The sequence below is a fragment of the Mesocricetus auratus genome, unplaced genomic scaffold (genome assembly GCF_017639785.1).
Source record: "Mesocricetus auratus isolate SY011 unplaced genomic scaffold, BCM_Maur_2.0 Super-Scaffold_100037, whole genome shotgun sequence".
In the NCBI taxonomy this organism is placed as follows: domain Eukaryota; kingdom Metazoa; phylum Chordata; class Mammalia; order Rodentia; family Cricetidae; genus Mesocricetus; species Mesocricetus auratus.
In genome coordinates, this window is record NW_024429215.1 from 2880017 (window position 1) to 2903089 (window position 23073).

At 38.7% G+C, this 23073-nt stretch overlaps 1 protein-coding gene across 1 annotated transcript in view; it reads left to right on the forward strand.

The window, feature by feature from the left end:
* LOC101844785 (zinc finger protein 54-like) overlaps nucleotides 1-23073 on the forward strand; it is a 1121204-nt gene that overhangs the window by 854366 nt on the left and 243765 nt on the right. The gene's annotated exons all lie outside the window — the stretch shown is intronic.

The following is a 23073-nucleotide window of genomic DNA, read 5'->3' on the forward strand; positions in this document are numbered from 1 at the left end:
TAAATCTTTGATGAGTAGAACATCCATGGCTGTAATGCTAGCACATCTACAAAAGAGGATAATTTCAAGGGCAGTTTACAAAGAAAGCTTGGGAATTAAAGCAATCTGAGTCACATGAGACCAAGTCTCAGGACAACAAAGAATTCCAACATGAAGAACAAAATCTCATATTGCTAGGAATTGGTAACATTGTTGATAACAGCATGAAGGAAGAAATTACCAGAAGAAACCCCATTGCATGACATTTTTTAAACTTTTCGATCACAAAACTTTATATTGGTTAAGAAAAGTACATATGTTTGAATGTGCACATGTGTGCAACTGTGTATGACATATGAAAGTACATTTAAGCTGGTTAAGTAATCAAAGAGGCCTCAGTGAAGTAGGAGAGATAGATGCAAAGGGAATAGAATATAAAATGACTAATTTAATTGTCAACTGGCACAGTCTAAAATCATCTTAGAAAAAAAGCTTCAAGGAGAGTGCTTCTAGCTGTTTTGATACATGTGTGCTTCTGTGGAGGATTCTATTTTTCACATCAATTGAAGTGGGAGACCTTTCCTATTGCGGGTGGCACCAATTCTTGCATTAGTGCATACACATCTTCTCTTCCAGTTTGTACAGACAGTGTCTTTACCTCTTGGTTTAATCCTTGCAGTTGGCAACTGTGTCTCTGGGAGTCGCTCTTGCTCTGCTATGTGTAGTCACCATCTGTACCTTACTCAGGGAGTCACTGAGGACTCTGGGGATGGGTGTGTTCAGGCACTGCTTGGGACTTGTATTTTACAGGTTCTGATGAGATGGTACTGTAGCTCAATGAACACAACATCCATCACTATTGACTTTCAGCAATCTTGTTTTAATGTACATGGGTGTTTTGTCTACATGTATGACTGGGATCTGTATATTTAATGCCCGAGGCAGCCAGAATAAGACAGTCAATTACATCTGTGGATACAGATGAATGTGAGTGACTATGTGAGTGCTGGAAATCCAACAACGGAACAGAAGCCAAAATTCCTAACCATTGAGCCATTTTTCCAGTCCCAGCCATCTTTACTTTAATATATCAGGGATAGGAAGCTGACTTAGTGTGCAAAAGCACTTTGTCAATAAGCCAAATGACCTGAGGTAAATCCCTGGATCCCATGAGGTAGAAAGTGGAAGGGGGGAGGTAAAAACCACAAGTTGTTTTTGTCCCATTATCTGTATGACCAACTACATACAAACATTGTAAATCAACAAAAGGATCCAAAAAATGTTTTATACCTGGCCTGTGATTGCACACATCTTTAATCCCAGTTATCAGGAGGCAAAAGCAGGCAAATCTGTGGAGGCCAGACTGGTCTCCAGAACAAGTGCTAGGACATCCAGGGATACACAGAGAAACAAAAGCAGACACAAACACACAAAAAACATTATTTTTCCTTTTCAAACACATGCCTACTATAATAACATTCTGGAAGCTGGAAGATCATGAGTATTGACCAACCTGAAAGATGTTGGGACGTTCTGTGAAGTACAGGTTGGTTAAACAAAGAAATAGCTCCATTTTAAATTATATGTGACACCAGGAAGTTCCAGGTTTCCTAATGGACTGAACCCTGAAAAACCATACAAAGGAGAATTTATTGATTGTTACACAAAATATTTTCTCATACAAAGGTCCATAAATTTCCATGTCTTACTAAAGGAGAGTATCAAATGCCCTCATGAGTCTAGCCTTTTATTATGTATCATTTGCAATACTCAATAATACAACAGCCTCATTTGTGCCTGAAATTTTTTGTGACCAAATTCATGGGATAGCAACAATGCCTCTTCAGAATAAATCACAGAATGTCATCACTGTTTTCTACACAGATTGTTCAAGGTGAAAATACTTCTAAAAAAGACAAACTGTCATTCAATCTAATGTCTACCCTGGATACAGTGACTCTGCTAAATTCACATAACAGAAAAGACACAGCCAATACTATCTCAAAAGAAAACTTCTCAAAACAAGAATAAAAATGAAACAAAGGGATGAAGGAATGAAGAAGTAAACGGAAGGAAGAAAGGCAAGAGAAAGAAAGAAAGAAGAAAGGAACAACTTTACTACTTTGGAAGTCATAATAAGCTTTTTCTGGTGGCATCCTCTAGCTTATGTTCATATACAATGTGCATTCTCTCCTATAATACAGTAGGGAATGAAACAAGTAAGTGAATTTTTAAAATATGACAGCTGAGAACTTATTACAGATCCCAAATTTCTTTCTATGTCTAAAAGAGTTTACATCAAGATTGAGAGATTCAGAGGACATCATTGCAATTATACATGTTCTTGTGCATTCATCAAAAGAATCTTGCATTACTCTAATTGCTTTATTTTGTCAATATGGAATATGAGGTCTTCTTTCCAAAGTGCAGTAATAACTCTTCTCAAATTCAACCATGTCTGGTTGCTATTTCCAGCTTCCATGACCCTCTTGGTAACAGCTCCAGAATGCCCAAATTTTCACTTCTTGCAAGATCAACATTTAATTCAAAAGAAAAAGTCAGTCTATTTTATTTGGATTCAAATGCTTGTATTCTTTTATCTTTTTTATAATGTACTAAATGCTTCACAAAATAAATTTTCCACAACAGATTTTTTTCTTCTACTACTCCAAATTAATTAATGAAGTTAACACTAAAAATACTGCATATATTCCAGGGATATTCACTGATCCACAGCTCAGGGCCCCATAGGTTGCCCAGGCCTTCTTGCTGACACTCACATTTGGGGGGTCCAGATCCTTTCCATGCTGGCCTCCCCACTGTCGCTCTGGGGTACAAGAGATCTCCCCTGTTCAGATCAGCTGTCTCTGCTAGTTTTGCCAGCCCATTCTTTGCCAATTTACTCATCACTCATCTCTCTCTGTCACTGGGCTCCTTGGGTTCAGTTCAGTGATTAATTGTGTGTTTGCCTCTGCTTCCATCAGGAATACAAACAGTCATCTTGTGCCTATAGCACAAAGAGGGATGCTCTCTCAGCCTGGACTCTTAGGGGAGTGCCTGGAACCTACCCAGAGTGAAATGACAGACCCTAGATATCCCCTATGTGGAAGGATTTGGCAATAGGGTAGGAGGATGGGGGGGAAGGGGAGTGCAGAATGAGGGGAGGGAGAGGGAAATAGGATTGACATGTAAAACAAGCTATTTAAAATTAAAATAAAAATGATAATAAAAAATACTGCATATAAGTGAAATCTCAAGCTTATGTAGGAAGTAATCAAGAATACCAAAGTGGTACTAAGGCATGAGGCTTACCAAATCCAATTTTCTGGGTTTAAAGTATTCTTCTCCATTAATTATTGTTCCTTTCATGTGTATCATTACAGAAAAAAACCTAGTGTAAATAACTGAACAATTAAATCAAGTTTTCCACTCATTACAATGTAAGACATCATTTGTTCCCACACAAAATACTGAAAAGAGGAAAGCAATATTTAAAGGCACAAGTAAACACAAAAATATAATCAGTCAGAAAATACAACTTAGCAAGACAAAATTTCTATCTTCCACCTGCAATATTGACCCTAATAAGAAGCTATCAAAACTACCCTATAATTTTAGGACTGGAGAAGTACAGTCTTTACTTGGACACAACAGTTTCTGAACATTATCCCCAGCAATGCACGCACAAGGAACTTTCGGGCACCTCTGGAAAAGAGAAGTGTCTGAGAGCAGATGGTTCCCATCCAGGACATCACTCCATTTATTAGTGTAATTAGTGGTGGAGAATATAATATTTTTTCTTTTTGCACTTTTAAAAATCTAATTTTATAAAATTTATTTAAATTATATAAAATGGAAGGTTAAAGGGAAAAAACAGACTATACATTTGAGTTCTTTTTACCCACTATTACTAATTGACCTCAATGTGAAAAAATTATTTTTGGTAAAGTTTTGGACATATATACAGAACAGTGTATGGCACATGCTGAGTGGAGTAGTTTTTTTCCACTTACATTTAGGTAGATGAGTTTCCAGGTATCGTAACAAGATATCTAGACTTGCATAACAAGAACATTAACCCATGAAGCCATGTCACCAGGCCTACCCAAAGATTCTAGTCCAAGATGGTGGAATTTATGCAATTAAACATAATTATCAACTGTCTTGGGAAATTGAATTAATTATTTTATTCTTACAAAACTATTTTTTAATGTAAAAGAAAAATCTGTGTAACCAGTCATGGTGGTAAAAAGTATTTAGAGAAATTTCTTCCTCCCTTCTTTCTATAAATGCTGAGTTAGTGACCATCTGTCTCTATGTGTACCCTAATATAAAATCATTGTAAAACAAATACATAGTATCAACTCATATAGATAAATGATCATGTTCTTTCCTAACAGGTGATCTGAATTTAATTCCCAATGCAACAAAAATCAAAATGCAATAAAAGAATGAAAATTAACATCTGATTTTCCTGTTATTGAGGTCATAGGATTTCATTCAGTAGAAGTTGTATAACAGTGCCTAAAGGCCACTTTTAAAAGGTGGTTTTGCCTCTGTGCCGTTCATCCTAAAACTTAATCTGCAGGTGTGACTTCATTTAAACTAAGTATTTTCATTGAAAACAGATATGTATTAATTTAAATTATTTGTTTGGTTGGTTGGTTGCTTTTATGACAACGTTTCACTATGTAGCCTTGGCTGTCCTGTAATTCTGCCTGCCTTTGATGCCTAGGTTCTGGGATTAAGGTGTGTACCACCACTCCTATCTCTTGTTAACTTTTTTAGTCAACTGGAGGGTTAGAGATAATATTGTACCTTAAAGTTCTTTTGTTTGGAAGTACAGTCTCAGTATGTAGCTGTAGGAAGAGACTTTAGGACTTTAAGAGGTCATTTCATATTCATCACCGGAGAAATCCACCAAGAAGAAGTCAAAATTTTGAACATCTATGCCCCAAACACAAAGGCATGCAATTTCATAAACAAAACACTGCTAAAACTCAAACCACACATAAAAACTCACACACTTATAGTCAACACCCCACTCTCACAACTAGACAGGCCTACCAGGCCGAATATTAACATAGAAACATAGGACCTAATAGAAGTTGTGACCAATTGGGATTGACAGACATCTATATAACATTCCATTCAAACGTAAAAGAATATACCTTCTTCTCAGCACCACATGGAACCTTCTCAAAAATCTACCAAATACTTGGAAACATAGCAAACCACAGCAGATACAAAAAATGGGAATAACTCCATGAATCTTATCAGAACACTATTCTTGAAACTTAGTGTTCAACAACAGCATAAATTGCAGAAACCCTATCAATTATAGAAATTGAATAATGAGCAATTGAACCATGCCTGGGTCAAAGAACAAATAAAAAGGTAAGTAAAGACTTCCTACAATTCAATGAGAATGAAGACACAACATACGCAAACTTATGGGACACTTTGAAAAAAGTGATAAGACAGAAGTTTATAGCACTAAATGTTCACATGAGGAAACTGGAGAATAGTTACACTAGAGAATTAACAGCACATATCAGAAATCTCTAGAACAAAAAGAAGCAAACTCAACTCAGAGGAGTAGAAACAAGTAAGTAATCAAATAGAGGACTGAACTCAATAAAGTCAAAACTAGGAAAACAATACAAAAAAATCAATGTAACGAAGAGTTGGTACATTGAGAAAATCAGTAAGATAGATAAACCTTTATCTAAACTCACCAAACAGCAGAATGTGAACATGAATCTGGGTGTCAGTGAGGAGGCCTAGGGAATCTATTGAGCCTTGGGCAGCAGATCAGTACCCATCCCAAGTATACACACGGATTTTGGACTCCCATAGAACAATGTGAGGTGCACTCTCACCCTGAACTCTTGGGGAAGGGTCTAGGCCCTGCCCTATATGAAATGACAGACTATGGACACCCCCATGGAGGGCCTCACCCTCCCTGGGGGAATGAGGGGATAACGGGGGGGGGGGGGTTGGGGGGAGGGCATGGGAGGAGGGGAGGGAATGGGAGCGGGACCTGGAACTGACTTGTGAAGCAACCTCGTTTCTTATCTAAATTTAAACTGGAAAAAAAGAAAGTTATTTGAATGCATGTTAAACATTAATGTAATTTTTGAAAGGTTATATCTGATTTTTTTTTTACCAAAATACATCTGGAGAAAAAAAAAAGGTACAGACAGGGAAGTAGCTGTCCTTCCGACAGCATCAGGTAAACAGGCCGGCTTACCAGCCTGTGTTCCAGAGCCTGCAGATCGCCTGGGAACTGCACAGAGCTCCCAATCCCGGCGGGAGCCAAGCACCCCAGACTCCAGGTCTTCTATCCAACCAACGAGTCCAGGAAACGAGAGGAGGCTGGGAGTACAGGGAAGTAGCTGTCCCTCCGGCAGCATCAGGTAAACAGGCCGGCTTCCCGGCCTGTGTTCCAGTGCCTGCAGATCGCCTGGGAACTACACAGAGCTCCCAATCCCGGCGGGAGCCAAGCAACCCAGACTCCAGATCTTCTCTCCCAACAACCAGACCAGGAAAATAGATGAGCCAGGGAGACCAGGGGAGTAGCTGTTCCGGATCAGGTACAACAGGACCCAGCATAGGGTCCAGGGGACCAGGTAGGAGGCTAAGCGCCCCAGATTCCTGTTCTTCTTCTCCACCCACGGACCACCATTTGGACAAGGTATAGAAGAACCAACAGATTATTGGACTTGCTAGCACCCATCAAAAGGGAACTCTGGTCCCCAGACCAGTAAGGGGCTCTTTCTGCACCCACTAGAAGAAGAGATGGGAAAGAGACAATACAAAAACACAGTCAGCAACAGAAAAACAAATATGACACCGCCAGATTCTAGAGACTCCACACCAGCAAGACCCCAACATTCCAATGCGAAGGAAGCAGAAGAGAACGACCTTAAAAGCACTTTCATGAAAATGATAGAGGCCCTAAAAGAGGATATTGGAAAATCCTTCAAAGAAATGGAAGAAAAAACAAACCAAAAAATGCAAGAAATGGAAGAAAAAACAAACCAAAAAATGCAAGAAATGGAAGAAAAAACAAAGCAAAAAATGAACAAAATGGAAGAAGAAACAAACCAAAAAAGGCAGGAAATGGAAGAAGAAACAAAGCACAAAATCCAAGAAATGGAACATAAAGCAAACAAAAAAATGCAAGAAATGGAAGACAGAACAAACCAAAAGGTTCATAAAAGGCAACAAACGGACGAACAGATAAACAGAAAATTGCAAGAAGCAATGAAAACGCTGCAAGGGTTGAAAACTGAAATAGAGACATTAAAAAAAAACACAATCTGAAGAAAGGCAGAAAAGAGAAAAGCTGGACAAACAGTCAGGCACTACCAATACAAGCATTACCAACAGAATAGAAGAGATGGAAGAGAGAATCTCAAGTGTTGAAGATACACTAGGAGAAATGGATTTATCAACCAAAGAAAACCTTAAATCCAACAAATCCTTAACACAAAACATCCAGGAATTATGGGACACCATGAAAAGACCAAACCTAAGAATAATAGGTATAGAAGAAGGAGAAGAAATCCACCTCAAAGGGGCAGAAGGCATATTCAACAAAATCATAGAAGAAAACTTTCCCAACCTTAAGAAAGACATGCCAATGAAGGTACAAGAAGCCTACAGAACACCAAATAGAGTGGACCACAAAAAAAATCCCCTAGCCACATAATAATCAAGACCCCAAACATACAGAATAAAGAAAGAATATTAAGAGCAGCTAAGGAAAAAGGTCAAGTAACATATAAAGGCACACCTATCAGAATTATACCTGATTTCTCCATGGAAACTCTGAAAGCCAGAAGGTCCTGGAGAGATATTCTACCTACACTAAGAGACCATGTATGCCAGCCCAGACTACTATACCCGGCAAAGCTCTCAATCACTATAGACGGAGAAAACAAGATATTCCATGACAAAACTAGATTCAACAAATATGTGTCCACTAACCCAGCCCTACAGAAAATTTTGGAAGGAAAACTCCAACCCAAGGAAGCTAACTACAACCAGAAAAACATAAGCATTAGAGAATCCCTCTCTACCAACAGCCAAAAGAACAAAGGGGTGAAATTCCACCCATAATTCCACCAACAACAACCATCGCAAATCGAAGACGGATGAGCAATCAATGGTCATTAATATCCCTCAATATTAATGGCCTTTACTCACCCATAAAAAGACACAGACTAGCAGAATGGATTCGAAGACAGAACCCTTCCTTCTGCTGCATACAAGAAACACACCTAACCTTCAAAGACAGACATTACCTGAGAGTTAAAGGTTGGGAAAAAATTTTTCAATCAAATGGACCCAAGAAACAAGCAGTGGTAGCAATCCTAATATCTAACAAACTAGACTTTAAAATAAAATCAATCAAAAGAGATAAAGGAGGTCATTACATACTCATCACAGGTGAAACCCACCAAGATGAAGTGTCTATCCTGAACATCTATGCCCCAAATACAAAGGCATCCACATTCGTTAAAGAAACATTATTAGAAATTAAATCTCATCTAACGCCCCACACAGTTATAGTGGGAGATTTCAACACACCACTCTCACCACTAGACAAGAATACCAGACAGAAACTCAACAAAGAAGCAAAGGGTCAAATAGAAGTAATGACCCAACTGGGATTAACAGATATCTATAGAACATTTCATCCACATAAAAAAGAATATACCTTCTTCTCACCACCCCATGGAACCTTCTCAAAAATCGACCACATACTTGGCAACATATCAAACCTCAGCAGCTACAAAAAAATTGGAATAACTCCATGCATGTTATCAGACCACCATGCCTTAAAATTAGAATTCAACAACAACACAAATTGCAGAAAACCTACAAACTCATGGAAATTTAATAATGCTCAACTGCACCATCCCTGGGTCAAAGAGGAAATAAAAAAGAAATTAAAAACTTCCTCAAATTCAATGAGAATGAAGACACAACATACCCAAACCTATGGGACACCTTGAAAGCAGTGCTACGGGGGAAGTTCGTAGCACTAAGTGCTCACATGAAGAAACAGGAGAACAGTTATACCAGAGAATTAACATCACAGCTAAAAGCTCTAGAACACAAAGAAGCAAACTCACCCAGGAGGAGTAGATGCCAGGAAATAATCAAATTGAGGGCTGAAATCAACAAAGTAGAAACCAGGAAAACAATACAAAGAATCAATGCAACGAAGAGTTGGTTCTTTGAGAAAATCAACAAGATAGACAAACCTTTGTCCAAACTTACCAAACAGCAGAGAGTGAACACGCAAATTAACAAAATCAGAAATGAAAAGGGGGACATAACAACAGACTCTGAGGAAATCCAGAGAATCATTAGGTCATACTTTGAAAACCTGTACTTCACAAAATTCGAAAATTTAAAGGAAATGGATGACTTCCTGGACAGCTATCATTTGCCAAAACTAAATCAAGAACAGATAAGCAATTTAAATAGACCTATAACCCCTATGGAAATAGAAGCTGTCATCAAAAGTCTCCCAACCAAAAAAAGTCCAGGTCCAGATGGCCTCAGTGCAGAATTCTACCACAAATTCAAAGAACAGCTTATACCAATTCTTCTCAAAGTGTTCCACACAATAGAAGCAGAAGGGTCTTTGCCAAACTCTTTCTATGAGGCTTCAATAACCTTTATCCCTAAGCCACACAAAGATACAACCAAGAAAGAGAACTTCAGACCAATATCCTTCATGAACATTGACGCAAAAATACTCAATAAAATACTGGCAAATCGGATCCAAGAACACTTCAAAACAATCATTCAACACTATCAAGTAGGTTTCATCCCAGGGATGCAGGGATGGTTCAACATACGAAAATCCATCAACGTAATCCACCATATAAACAAGCTGAAAAACAAAAATCACATGATCATCTCACTAGATGCTGAAAAAGCCTTTGACAAAATCCAACACCCCTTCATGATAAAGGTCTTGGAGAGATCTGGGATAACAGGGACATACTTAAACATAATAAAAGCCATACACTGTAAACCAACAGCCAACATCAAACTAAATGGACAGAAACTCAACGCAATTCCTCTAAAATCAGGAACAAAACAAGGCTGTCCACTCTCTCCATACCTTTTCAACATGGTACTTGAAGTTCTAGCTATTGCCATACGAAAACAAAGGGGGATCAAGGGGATACAAATTGGGAAGGAAGAGGTCAAACTTTCACTGTTTGCAGACGATATGATAGTTTACATCAATGACCCAAAGAACTCTACCAGGGAACTCTTACAGCTGATTAACACCTTCAGCAAAGTGGCAGGCTACAAGATCAACTCAAGAAAGTCAGTAGCCCTATTATATACAGATGATAATAGGGCTGAGAAAGAAATCAGAGAAACATCAACCTTTACAATTGCCACAAACAACATAACATACCTTGGGGTAACGCTAACCAAACAAGTGAAAGACCTGTATCGTAAGAACTTTGAATCTTTAAAGAAAGAAATTAAAGAAGCCCTCAGAAAATGGAAAGATCTCCCATGCTCTTGGATAGGTAGGATCAATATAGTAAAAATGGCAATTCTGCCAAAAGCAATCTACAGATTCAATGCTATCCCCATTAAAATCCCAGCACAATTCTTCACAGACCTTGAAAGAACAATAATCAATTTTGTATGGAAAAACAAAAGACCCAGGATAGCCAAAACAACCCTGTTCAACAAGGCAACATCCGGAGGCATCACCATCCCTGACCTCAAGCTCTATTATAGAGCTATAGTCCTGAAAACAGCTTGGTATTGGCACAAAAATAGACAGGTAGACCAATGGAATCGAATTGAAAATCCGGGTATTAACCCACACACGTACGAACATCTGATCTTTGACAAAGAAGCTAAAAATATACAATGGAATAAAGAAAGCATCTTCAACAAATGGTGCTCGCATAATTGGAGGCTGGCATGTAGAAGAATGCGGATCGATCCATGTTTGTCGCCATGCACAAAACTTAAGTCCAAATGGATCAAAGACCTCAACATAAATCCAGCCACACTGAACCTCATAGAAGAGAAAGTGGGTGGTACCCTTGAATGAATTGGTACAGGAGACAGCTTCCTGAACATAACAGCAGTAGCACAGACAGTGAGATCAACAATTAATAAATGGGACCTACTGAAACTGAGAAGCTTCTGTAAGGCAAAGGACACAGTCAGCAAGACAAAAAGGCAGCCCACAGAATGGGAAAAAATATTCACAAATCCCACATCTGACAGAGGGTTCATCTCCAAAATTTACAAAGAACTCAAGAGGCAAGTCTCCAAAACATCAAAGGACCCAATTAAAAGTGGGCTGCAGAACTAAATAGAGAGTTTTCAATAGAGGAGTCTAAAATGGCTGAGAGGCACTTGAGAAAGTGCTCAACATCCTTAGCCATCCAGGAAATGCAAATCAAAACAACTCTGAGATACCATCTCACTCCTGTCAGAATGGCTAAAATCAAAAACACCAATGACAATTTATGCTGGAGAGGATGTGGTGAAAGGGGGACACTCCTCCATTGCTGGTGGGAGTGCCAACTGGTTCAGCCACTTTGGAAAGCAGTATGGAGATTCCTCAGAAAAATGGGAATAAACCTACCACAAGACCCAGCAACTCCACTCTTAGTCATATATACAAAAGATGCCCATTCATACAACAAAGATGTCTGTTCCAATATATTCATAGCAGCTTTATTTGTAATAGCCAGAACTTGGAAGCAACCTAGATGTCCCTCACCCGAAGAGTGGATAGAGAAAATGTGGTACATCTACACAATGGAGTACTATTCAGCAGAAAAAAAGTAATGGAATCATGAGATTCGCAGGCAAATGGATGACACTAGAAGAAACCATCCTGAGTGAGGTAACCCAGTCACAAAAAGAGAAACATGGCATGTACTCTCTCATATATGGATTTTAGACATAGATCTGGGGAGTGCCAGCCTACAATCCTATGGCCAGCGAGGAAAATAAAACATAAAATAATGGAAAAAAAGAAAATTCTTTCTACGAGGCTACAATTACCTTGATACCCAAGCCACACAAAGACACAACTAAGAAAGAGAATTATAGATCAATTTCCCTCATGAACATCGATGAAAAATACTCAATAAAATACTCTCAAACCGGATTGAAGAACACATCAGAAAAATCATTCACCATGATCAAGTAGGCTTTATCCCAGGAATGCAGGAAAGGGGCAACATTAGAAAATCTATCAATGTAATCCACCATATTAACAATCTGCGAAAGAAAAACCACATGATCATCTCACTAGATGCTGAAAAAGCCTTTGACAAAATCCAGCACCCCTTCATGTAAAGGTCCTAGACAGATCAGGGACAACACGAATGTACCTGAATATAATAAAAGCAATATACAGTAAACCAACAGCTAACATCAAACTAAATGGAGAGAAACTCAAAGCAATTCCTCTAAAATCAGGAACAAGACAAGGCTGTCCACTCTCTCCATATCTGTTCAATATTGTACTTGAAGTTCTAGCTACAGCAATAAGACAACAAAAGGAGATAAAGGGGATACAAATAGGAAAAGAAGAAGGCAAACTTTCACTATTTGCAGATGATATGATAGTTTTCATAAGTGACCCAAAAAACTCCGCATGGTTACTCCTAGAGCTGATAAACACCTTCAGAAATGTGGCAGGATACAAGGTAAACTCAAAAAAATCAGTGGCCCTATTATATACAGATGATGAAGTGACTGAGAAAGAAATCAGAGAAACATCACCCTTTACAATAGCCAAAAACATCATCAAGTATCTTGGGATAATGTTAACAAAGGAAATTAAAGACCTGTATATCAAGAACTTTGTGTCTTTAAAGAAAGAACTCAAAGAAGATACTAGAAAATGGAAAGCTCTCCCATGCTCCTGGATTGGTAGGATCAACATAATAAAAATGGCAATCTTGCCAAAAGCAGTCTACAGATTCAATGCAATCCCTTTCAAAATTCCATCACAATTCTTCAAGGACCTGGAAAGAACATTAACCAACATTATATTGAAAAACAAAAGGCCCAGGATAGCTAAAACATCCCTATACAATAAAAGAACTTCAGGAGGCATCACCATACCTGACTTCAAGCTCTATTATTGAGCTATAGTCCTGAAAACAGCTTGGTATTGGCACAAAAATAGGGAGGTAGTCCAATGGAATCGAATTGAAAACCCTGATTTTAACCCACACACCTATGAACACTTGATTTTTGACAAAGTAGCTAAAACTGTACAATGGAAAAAAGACAGCATCTTCAACAAATGGTGCTGGCATAACTGGGTACTGGTATGCAGAAGACTGCAGATAGATCCATGTTTATCGCCTTGTACAAAACTTAAGTCCAAATGGATCAAAGATCTCTACATAAATCCAGCCACACTGAAACTTTTAGAAGAGAAAGTGGGAGATACTCTTCAACGAGTTGGTACAGGAGACCACTTCCTAAACATAACACCAGTGGCACAGGCACTGAGATCGACAATTAACAAATGGGACCTTCTGAAACTAAAAAGCTTCTGTAAGGCAAAGGACACAGTCAAAAAGACAAAAAGGCAAGCCACAGAATGGGAAAAGATATTAACTAACCCTACATCTGACAGAGGGCTAATCTCCAAAATTTACAAAGATCTCAAGAAACAAGTCTCCAAAACACCAAAGGATCCAATTAAAAGGTGGGGTACAGAGCTAAATAGAGAATTCTCAGTAGAGGATGCTAAAATGGCCAAGAGACACTTAAGAAAGTGCTCAACATCATTTAGCCATTAGGGAAATGCAAATCAAAACAACTCTGAGATACCATCTTACTCCTGTCAAAATGGCTAAAATCAAAAACACCGAAGACAAATTATGCTGGAGAGGATGTGGAGAGAGAGCAACACTCCTCCACTGCTGGTGGGAGTGCCGACTCATACAGCATCTTTGAAAATCAGTATGGAGATTCCTCAGGAAAATGTGAATTAATATACCACTAGACCAAGCAATTCCACTCTTAGGCATATATCCAAATGAGGCAAGTTCATACAACAAGGGCATCTGCTCCACTATATTCATAGAAGCATTATTTGTAATGGCCAGAACCTGGAAGCAACCTAGATGCCCCTCAACTGAAGAGTGGATAGAGAAAATGTGGTACATTTACACAATGGAGTATTACTCAGCAGAAAAAAACAATGGAATCCTGAAATTCCCAGGGAAATGGATAGCACTGGAAGAAACCATCTTGAGTGAGGTAACCCAGTCGCAAGAAGACAAACATGGTATGTACTCACTCATATATGGATTTTAGACATGGATCCGGATAGTGCCAGTCTGCACTTCCACTGATAGAGAGTCTGGGAAACAGGAAAGAACCTAAAAGATAGGCATATATGCATAGTATCCAAGAGAAGAGGATAGAGACAAGATCCCCTGAATGGATGGGGAACATGGCGAGGGGTGCGGGGGAGTGGGACCTGGGAAGAAGACAGGGGGTGAAGAGGAAGAGAGTTGGTCATGGGGGAACAGGAAGTTGAGGGGGTGGGGGTAGAATAGGAGGAAGAGGGAATCATAGGATGGAATACACATCAGGCACCAGAGCGACCTCGAGTGATCTAAAGGGATAACACCAACTGGCAAGCTAAGCAATAGTGGAGAGACCACCTCGAATGCCCATTCCCGATGGTGAACTTGATGTCTATAACCATCTGGGAGCCTTCATCCTGTGACTGATGGAAGCAGAGGCAAACACACAGTTAAACACTGAACTGAACCCAAGGAACCCAGTGGCAGAGAGAGAGGAGTGATGAGCAAATTGGCAAAGAATGAGCTGGCAAAACCAGCAGAGACAGCTGATCTGAACAGGGGAGAGCTCTTGGACACCAGACTGACAGCGGGGAGGATAACATGGGACTGATCTGGACCCCCCCAAATGTTAGTGTCAGTGAGAAGGCCTGGGCAACCTAAGGCCCTTGAACAGTGGATCAGTGTCTATCCCTGGAATACAAACAGTCATTTTGTGCCCATAGCACAAAGAGGGATACTCTCTCAGCCTGGACTCTTAGGGGAATGCCTAGACCCTAACCGGAGTGAAATGACAGAATGTAGATATCCCCTATGTGGAAGGAATTGGCAATAGGGTGGGAGGCTGGGGGGAAGGGGAGTGAGAGAGGAGGGCAGGGAGACGGAACTGGGAATGACATGTAAAGCAAGCTATTTAAAATTAAAATAAAAAATGATAAAAAAAAGAATACATCATGACTGGGTCATCCTGCACAACCAAAAAGAAAAGTTTCAAAATCACAATATACAATGACACAGAATATCCCTTCTCCTTGCAAAGCAAGAAGGTGAAACATAGTAAGGGAATATTGAACCAAGAGAAAACTAAACCCTGCAGGGCAGCCCTCAAATCCATGTGTCAGACACATGGGGATTCAGTTTCAAAGGTAATAGAAGGATCTATCCCCACAACTTTACAAATGTCTTTCTCATTGGTTACTTCCACTCTACAAATGCAGTTCTCCATGGAACTCTGACTCTACAAAGCATACATACTACAACAGTGCTGACCTCAAATGTTAGAAAAAAAATGCATGGCCTTGAATCTTGCATCTTTCCTGATTCCAGAACCTGTAGAACATTGAGGACTCCACAAATTTGGCTCTAAATCCTAATGGACCCTCTCTGGCTTGAAATAGAGTTGCAGCACATTTTGTTTAAAGTTGCTTCCTGTACCTAGGAATCACTTTGTTAAACTGACTGAGGGAGTGGAACCATGAAATGTTACCCTTCAGATAATTAGGTAAGCTTTTAATGCAGAATAAGGGTTTCTATTTAATGGTGATAATCTCCCTGAAACTTCCAACCTCTCTTCAGCATTTGACTGCCATCTGGAACTACCTCATGTTGATATTCTTTAAAATCCACAGAATTTCATTTATTTATGATATACTTGATTTTGTTCACTGTAGTCCTGAATGCTTCATAAATAATAGCTGTTAAGAGATCAATTGTCTGTATAAGGAATCATGGCATTATTTTTTGATTCCACCTTACTTATTATTATGGGGGGCATGAGCATAATAAGAAAGTTTAGAGGCCAAATTATCACACAAGGTAGCTCTAGCTTAATTTACCATGGAATTTATTTCCCATTGAAATCCATGGACCTGAGACTCTACTACCTATCATTCCTTGAACATTCCCAACTTCAAGGTAATTCCAGACCAGCTGACTAATCTCTGTGTAGAGCTTTCTAAGGCTTTTCCCATCCAAAATCCTGATATCTTTCACATTCTTCCCAAAGATGAAATTCTCAGGTTCTCCCGAACAAGAAATAATGATTGGTGTCCCATTTTTGTTCCACCTTGTGTCTCTGCTGCAGTGATTGAATTCTATAACCAATTCTCTCAGGTAAAATACGGGTTTGTTTCACTGATTCTGTCATGTCATAGTCCATCATTGTGTAAGCTTAGGATAGAAATTCATGCTAGCAACTGAAGGCAAAAACCATGAGGAATCTTTGTTTCCTGGATTTCTCATTACTTGGTAATTGTCTCATTTGAAGCTGGCTGTCTAATCCAGGCCATGTCAACTTTCTTAGGGATATTACGCCCTCAGAGGAAAGGCCTTCACACAAAACATCAATGAAAAAAATCTCCCAAGGCATAGCAACATGGCATTCTGATGGGCACATATCCTTAGGTGATGTTCCCAGAGATGACTGTAGGACCTGATATGTTGAAATATGGAGCTAAGTACTGAATAGAGACAATGAATGAGATGTTAATGAAAACCAATAGTCAATGCCAAATACCATGATAACTTAAATATCAAAAACTACGTTGATGACAGTACCTACTGGCAAACACAGACAAGCCAAGAAATGATGAGAGACAAGACTCAAAAGTCAAGAATAAAATTTTTTTCTCCATAGACAGTCTCCAAACCAATGCACTCAAGGAACTCAAAATATAGTAACATGTCAGAAAACAAAAAATGTGAAGGTTTATCATAATCATTAAATTATGACTAATAAAAATATCACAAAACATACTACCATTGTTTATTACATACAACAAAGAAAATAACAAACAAGTAGTTGAAACAAACTAATACAACTGTTTAAGACCTGAAATTGGAAATAGAAACAGTAATGAAACTACAAACCATCTGGTCAGTGGTGGTGAATGCCTATAATCTGCAAAGGATCAAGAGCAAGAAACATATAAAGTCAGACATATGAGAATTACAACTGACTTGCAGTGAAGATTTTAAAAGCCACAAGTGCTTGGACACATTTGATGATGATCTAAGGAATCACATGTACCACACCAGATTACTATACCAACAAAATTATTAACCACCCTAAGAAGGGAATATAAAACATTCCATGACAAAGTCAAATTTAAACAAAACCTATGCAAAAATCCAGTCCTAAAAAAGGAACCAAAGGAAAAATCCAACCCAAGGATGTCAACTTCACTTAGGTAAACCTAGAAAATAAATAACCTGATATTGTAAAAGCAAAAAAAGGAGGGGGGAGAACACATACTCTCATACTCATAACACCACCACCACCATCACAAACAACAACAACAAATAGCATGAATTAATAGGTATTATTCCTGATATTTCAATATCAATTGTTCCAACTCCCCAATGAACAGACACAGAGTAACACTATGAATTCCTGAAATATCCATCCTTCCACTGTATACCAGAAACACACTTCAATATCAAGGAGAGATATTACCTCAACAGGAAACACATAAGTCAAGCAAAAGAAACTAAGAAGCAAGGTGATGTAGACATGCAAAATAGAGTTCAAACCAAAATTAATGAATGACCTGTGGAGAAATACTCCTTATTCTTCAAAGAAAGACACCACCAATATGACATTTCAATTCTTAAAATCGACAAAACAATTTATAAAAGGAATAATTCAAAAGTAAATGGTACATTGACTTTCACAGAGAGATTGATTGTGCTAGACTTTAATATCCCAATCATACCACTGGACAAGTCATCCAGACAAATTTAAACAGAAATATTCTAGCTAATTAACTGTACAAATTAAATGGACCCAATGTATAGTACACAAAAATCCAGTCAAAAATTAATACATCATCTTCTAAGAAAAACATGGAGTTGTCTGCAATGTTGATGATATACTTTAACACAATACAAGTGTCAATAGATACACTAAAATAGAAATAACTCCTCATATCCTACAGAATACCAAGGATTATAGCTGTATATGTTATATAAAAAATTTATATAAAACTAGTATAAGATTACAATAGCATGGAAAGAGAACAACTCTCTACTGAAAGAAATGGACAAGGAAGAAATAAAGAAGCAAATTAAAGACTTTCTAGAATTCAATGAAAATGTATATAGAGCACATCCAACTTGGGAGATATAGCAAGAGTAGTGATGAGCAGAAACTAGATAGCACTGAGTGCCTACATTAAAAAAATGAAGAAACATCATACAAGAATTTAACAGCATACAAGAAAACTCTAGAACAAAAAGAACTAAGCATACCAAAAGGAAGTAGACCAGAAGAAACTATCACAGTGATGCTTAAATTAAGAAAATACAAAGAATCACTGAAACACAGAGACAAGACACATAAACTCTTATTCAAATGTAACACAATCTATTAAAACCCAAAGAAAGATATTGGGATTCAGGCTGAAGATTAGAAAAGCAAAGCAGCCAAGACAGAGGTAAATCTTACCTCTCTCAGGGTGAAATAGAAATTCCATCTCCATGAATACTCAGGAATAATGCTTTCCCTGAATTCTCAGAGGCAAATTCACTACAATCCTGTCTCTTCCCTCCTTATGTCGTTTTCTCTGCCCAAACTTCTCACTCCTGTCTCCACATGCCTAGTGTTGGGATTAAAAGCATGTGACCTCAAGTGTTGGGATTAAAGGCATGAACCCTGTTTCTCTTTAGACTGTTTCACTCTCATGTAGCCCAGGGTAGCCTTGAATTAAAAAGACATCCATCTACCTTTGTTACCTGAGTCCTGGGATTAAAGTTGTGTGCTGGCACTGTCTGGTTTCTATTGCTAACTAATAATGCTGCTGGAATTACAGGTATGTACTACCACTGCCTTACTCTTAGGCTGTGGCTAACATTGGGTTTTGATATCCAGTGATTTTGTGAAATCATACATAATATATCTACACAATTCCCCTTTATTTTCTAACACAAAAGGAAGAATACAACATAAGAAAATCTATACAATAAGCATGTTCAACATATACAAGCAATAACGACATCAATATATAGTCCATTTACATTCGAGTAAGAGAAAATGCCCCATCATCTATTAAATCTTGGTGAGTCCAAAGTCTTTTATCTAATTCAACATTCCATTACAATATGCATTACCAAATTATCTTTCAATGTCTCTCAAAATTTTTACATTTTTCACCTCTTTATTGAGTTTATTTTATGAGTTTGCTGAATGTGGAAAACAATAGCTATAACGATCTAGTCTTCAAGTCCTCAGAGTCCAAAGAAGAAAGTAATATTAACTGAGTAATCAGGAACTTCAATCAAAGTCTTCCAAAAATCTGAGAAAAAAGGTGGTGGGAATGGTTCATTTAAAATCCCGAAATTTATGTTAACAGTTCAAGCAGACAGGCTGCTGCCCTGGCCACTGCACCTGTCTCCAAGAACTCTGAGGTGACTCCTGATATTGTCCTGAGTGAGCAGCTAGGGGAGCAGCACCAAGGGCCCATGCTCAGGGCAGCTATCCATGAGCAACACCCACCCCATCCCTGCCTCCTTGACTCACTAGCTTCAACTTTCTCTCTGGTCCTCTTCCTGGCATATACAGGCTTCTGTTTTGCCATCTCCCTAGGCTGTGCAGCCCGGCACCTTCTATTGCTGAGTCACAAGCTGACCTGAGTCCCCAGCAGAACATCATGTCCTCCAACCTACACCTGGAGAGAGATCCCACTCACCATACAGCAGTTAGGGGCTGCAGCACTGCAAGAGTGTCAGTCTCTAGAGACTTTGGTGGAGGGGTGACAGGGGATACCAGGGACAGTGGTCTGAGGCTCTGGATGCTATGCCCAACATCCCTAGCAAGCTAAGTGTTGAAAATTGTTGGGTGTCAGTCATCGGTCATTTCTCCAGAACCAGGATATGTCTTCTACTAGCTATAGGAAGGCAATGAATGGTGGATCCTGTCCCTGCAGGTCATTGCCAAGGGTTAGTAGTTCCACTGCCCACACATCTGTCCCCTAACTCCTATGAATGGCTCCCAGGATGCTGGCAGCTACAATCCCTTTCCCTCTGACAGCACAAAGATAAACTGAGCTCCCTGAAGAGGACTAGCTTTGAAGTAATGGTCTGCTTGTGCAGGCCCTTATCAGGTAACCAAGTGCCTTTGTCATAATATGCAGCTGCATATATTTTTTTTTTACTTTTCATCTTTAACTCAGAGGCAGATAGGTGGTCCTTTGATGGCTCCCCCTGCTCAGACCTGAAAGTTCAGATGCTGATGCTGGGTTTTTTGCTTGTTTGTTTTTTCAGACTATCATTTTCCTTCATTTTCACTTGAGAGAAAAGTTTCAGAAGTTGTTTACAAACCAGAGGACAATTCATGATTTGAAACCCTGAAGCCAACACATGTCTGCAGATGGTTTGGTGTGAGGACTGAAACACAATTCTTCTGGAAAATTTGGACAGTTCCTTTTTTACCAATTGAATCTAGAGGGTTGATTCTTTATGATGACAAAATTAGTCATTGCTTCTACCTGTTCATTTCTTGTTGAAAACCGTTTGTCTTACATATGAGTTTTAGCCTAGTCTACTGATCAGTCATTGGTTAGCTTACATGCATTGCTATTATAGCTGGTATGTCTTAAACAAAGTTAGAGACCTGGGAAGTGTACAAGAATACACTACTGAACATGTGTAATCCTCTGAACATGCAATGTGGAATGCCCTGTCATTTGAAAATGCCATTATATAATGTTTTAATTACAATTAGCTTTTAGTAATCTGTTCGCCTCTCAGGACTCATTTGCTAAATGAATAGATTCTGTTTTCTTTTGCGTGCTTCTAAAAGTAAAATGTCCTAAGGTTTTTCGAAATGACATATTGACTAATTTAAAACATTAAAAGCACACTTTGATTTTGATAGCAGAAAAGGCAATTAAAATGACATTTTTCTATGACTGGGAATAGTTATAAAGTTCGTGGCATTCTTGCATTTTGGACAGTTGACATAAATTGTACTTATATTGACAATGTAACAGAAAACATTTCTATGTTTCTTCAATTATATTTAGGAACTTTTTTGTTAATAAGTTCAAATTTGTCAGTAAGAGCAAAGCAAGATAAAGAGTAAAACTTTAAACATAATTTAAATAATGAAAACAAAATAAGGAACATGAGGTGAAGTTATGCTTTATAATAATAAATTATAACTCCTTCTGAAAAACAATATTTCTTAAAATGTGTTACTTTAATAATTACCCTTGCAATTTTAAACATGGATCAGGATAATGCCAGTCTGCATTCTCAGTACACATCTGGGACACATTTCTTTTTTTATTGTACTCTTAGTCCTAATAAATTTAATCACCTTTATTAAAATCCTCATCTACATGCATATCATCACTTAAGACATGAGATCATAAAATATACTTCATTTATTCAAATACTGATTTCATTTGTCCATTAAACAAATATAATTGACCAGATATTTGCAAAAGTTTACTTAGAGAGGCATTCTGTTTATTTTTCAGTTTAAATTTAGATAAGAAACAAGGTTGCTTCACAAGTCAGTTCCAGGTCTCTATCCCTTTCCCTCTGCTCCTCCGCTGCCCTCCCCCCAACCCGCCCCATTATCCCCTCATTTCCCCAGGGAGGGTGAGGCCCTCCATGGGGGGGGGGTGTCCATAGTCTGTCATTTCATATAGGGCAGGGCCTAGACCCTTCCCCAAGTGTTCAGGGTGAGAGTGCACCTCACATTGTTGGATGGGAGTCCAAAGTCCTTGTGTATAATTGGGATGGGTACTGATCTGCTGCCCAAGGCTCAATAGATTACCTAGGACTCCTCACTGACACTCACATTCAGGGGGGTCTTGATCAGTCCCATGCTAGATTCCCAGGCTGATGCCTGGGATTCAAGAGTTAACCTTTGTCAGCTCAGCTGTTTCTGGGGGTTAAACCAGCCAAGTCTTAATCCCTTTGGTCATCAGTCCTCCCTCTCTGTTACTGGCTTTCTTGAGTTCAGCTCAGTACTTAACCAAGGAAGTCTGCCTCTTCTTCGATCAGCCACTAAATGAAGTTTCTGTTTCCCAGAGTCTCTGGCCATAGGATTGTAGGCTGGCACTCCCCAGATCTATGTCTAAAATCCATATATGAGAGAGAACATGCCATGTTTCTCTCTTTGTGACTGAGTTACCACACTCAGGATGGTTTCTTCTAGTGTCATCCATTTGCCTGCGAATCTCAGGATTCCATTGTTTTTTTCTTCTGAATAGTACTCCATTGTGTAAATGTACCATATTTTCTCTATCCACTCTTTGTGTGAGGGACATCTAGGTTGCTTCCAAGTTCTGTCTATTACAAATAATGCTGATATGAACTTAGTGGAACAGACATCTTTGTTGTATGAATGGGCATCTTTTGGTTATATGCCTAAGAGTAGAGTTGCTGGGTCTTGTGGTAGGTTTATTCCCATTTTTCTGAGGAATCTCCATACTGATTTCTAAAGTGGCTGAACCTGTTGGCACTCCCACCAGCAATGGAGGAGTGTCCCACTTTCACAAAATCCTCTCCAGCATAAATTGTCATTGGTGTTTTTGATTTTAGCCTTTCTGACAGGAGTGAAATGGTATCTCAGAGTTGTTTTGATTTGCATTTCCTGGATGGCTAAGGATGTTGAGCACTTTCTCAAGTGCCTTAACAGGCATTTTTTAAAATTTCTAAATTCTTTAAATTTAGAGTGAATTGTATTTTTTTGTTTGTTGGTTTTTGGTTTTTCAAGACAGGGTTTCCCTGT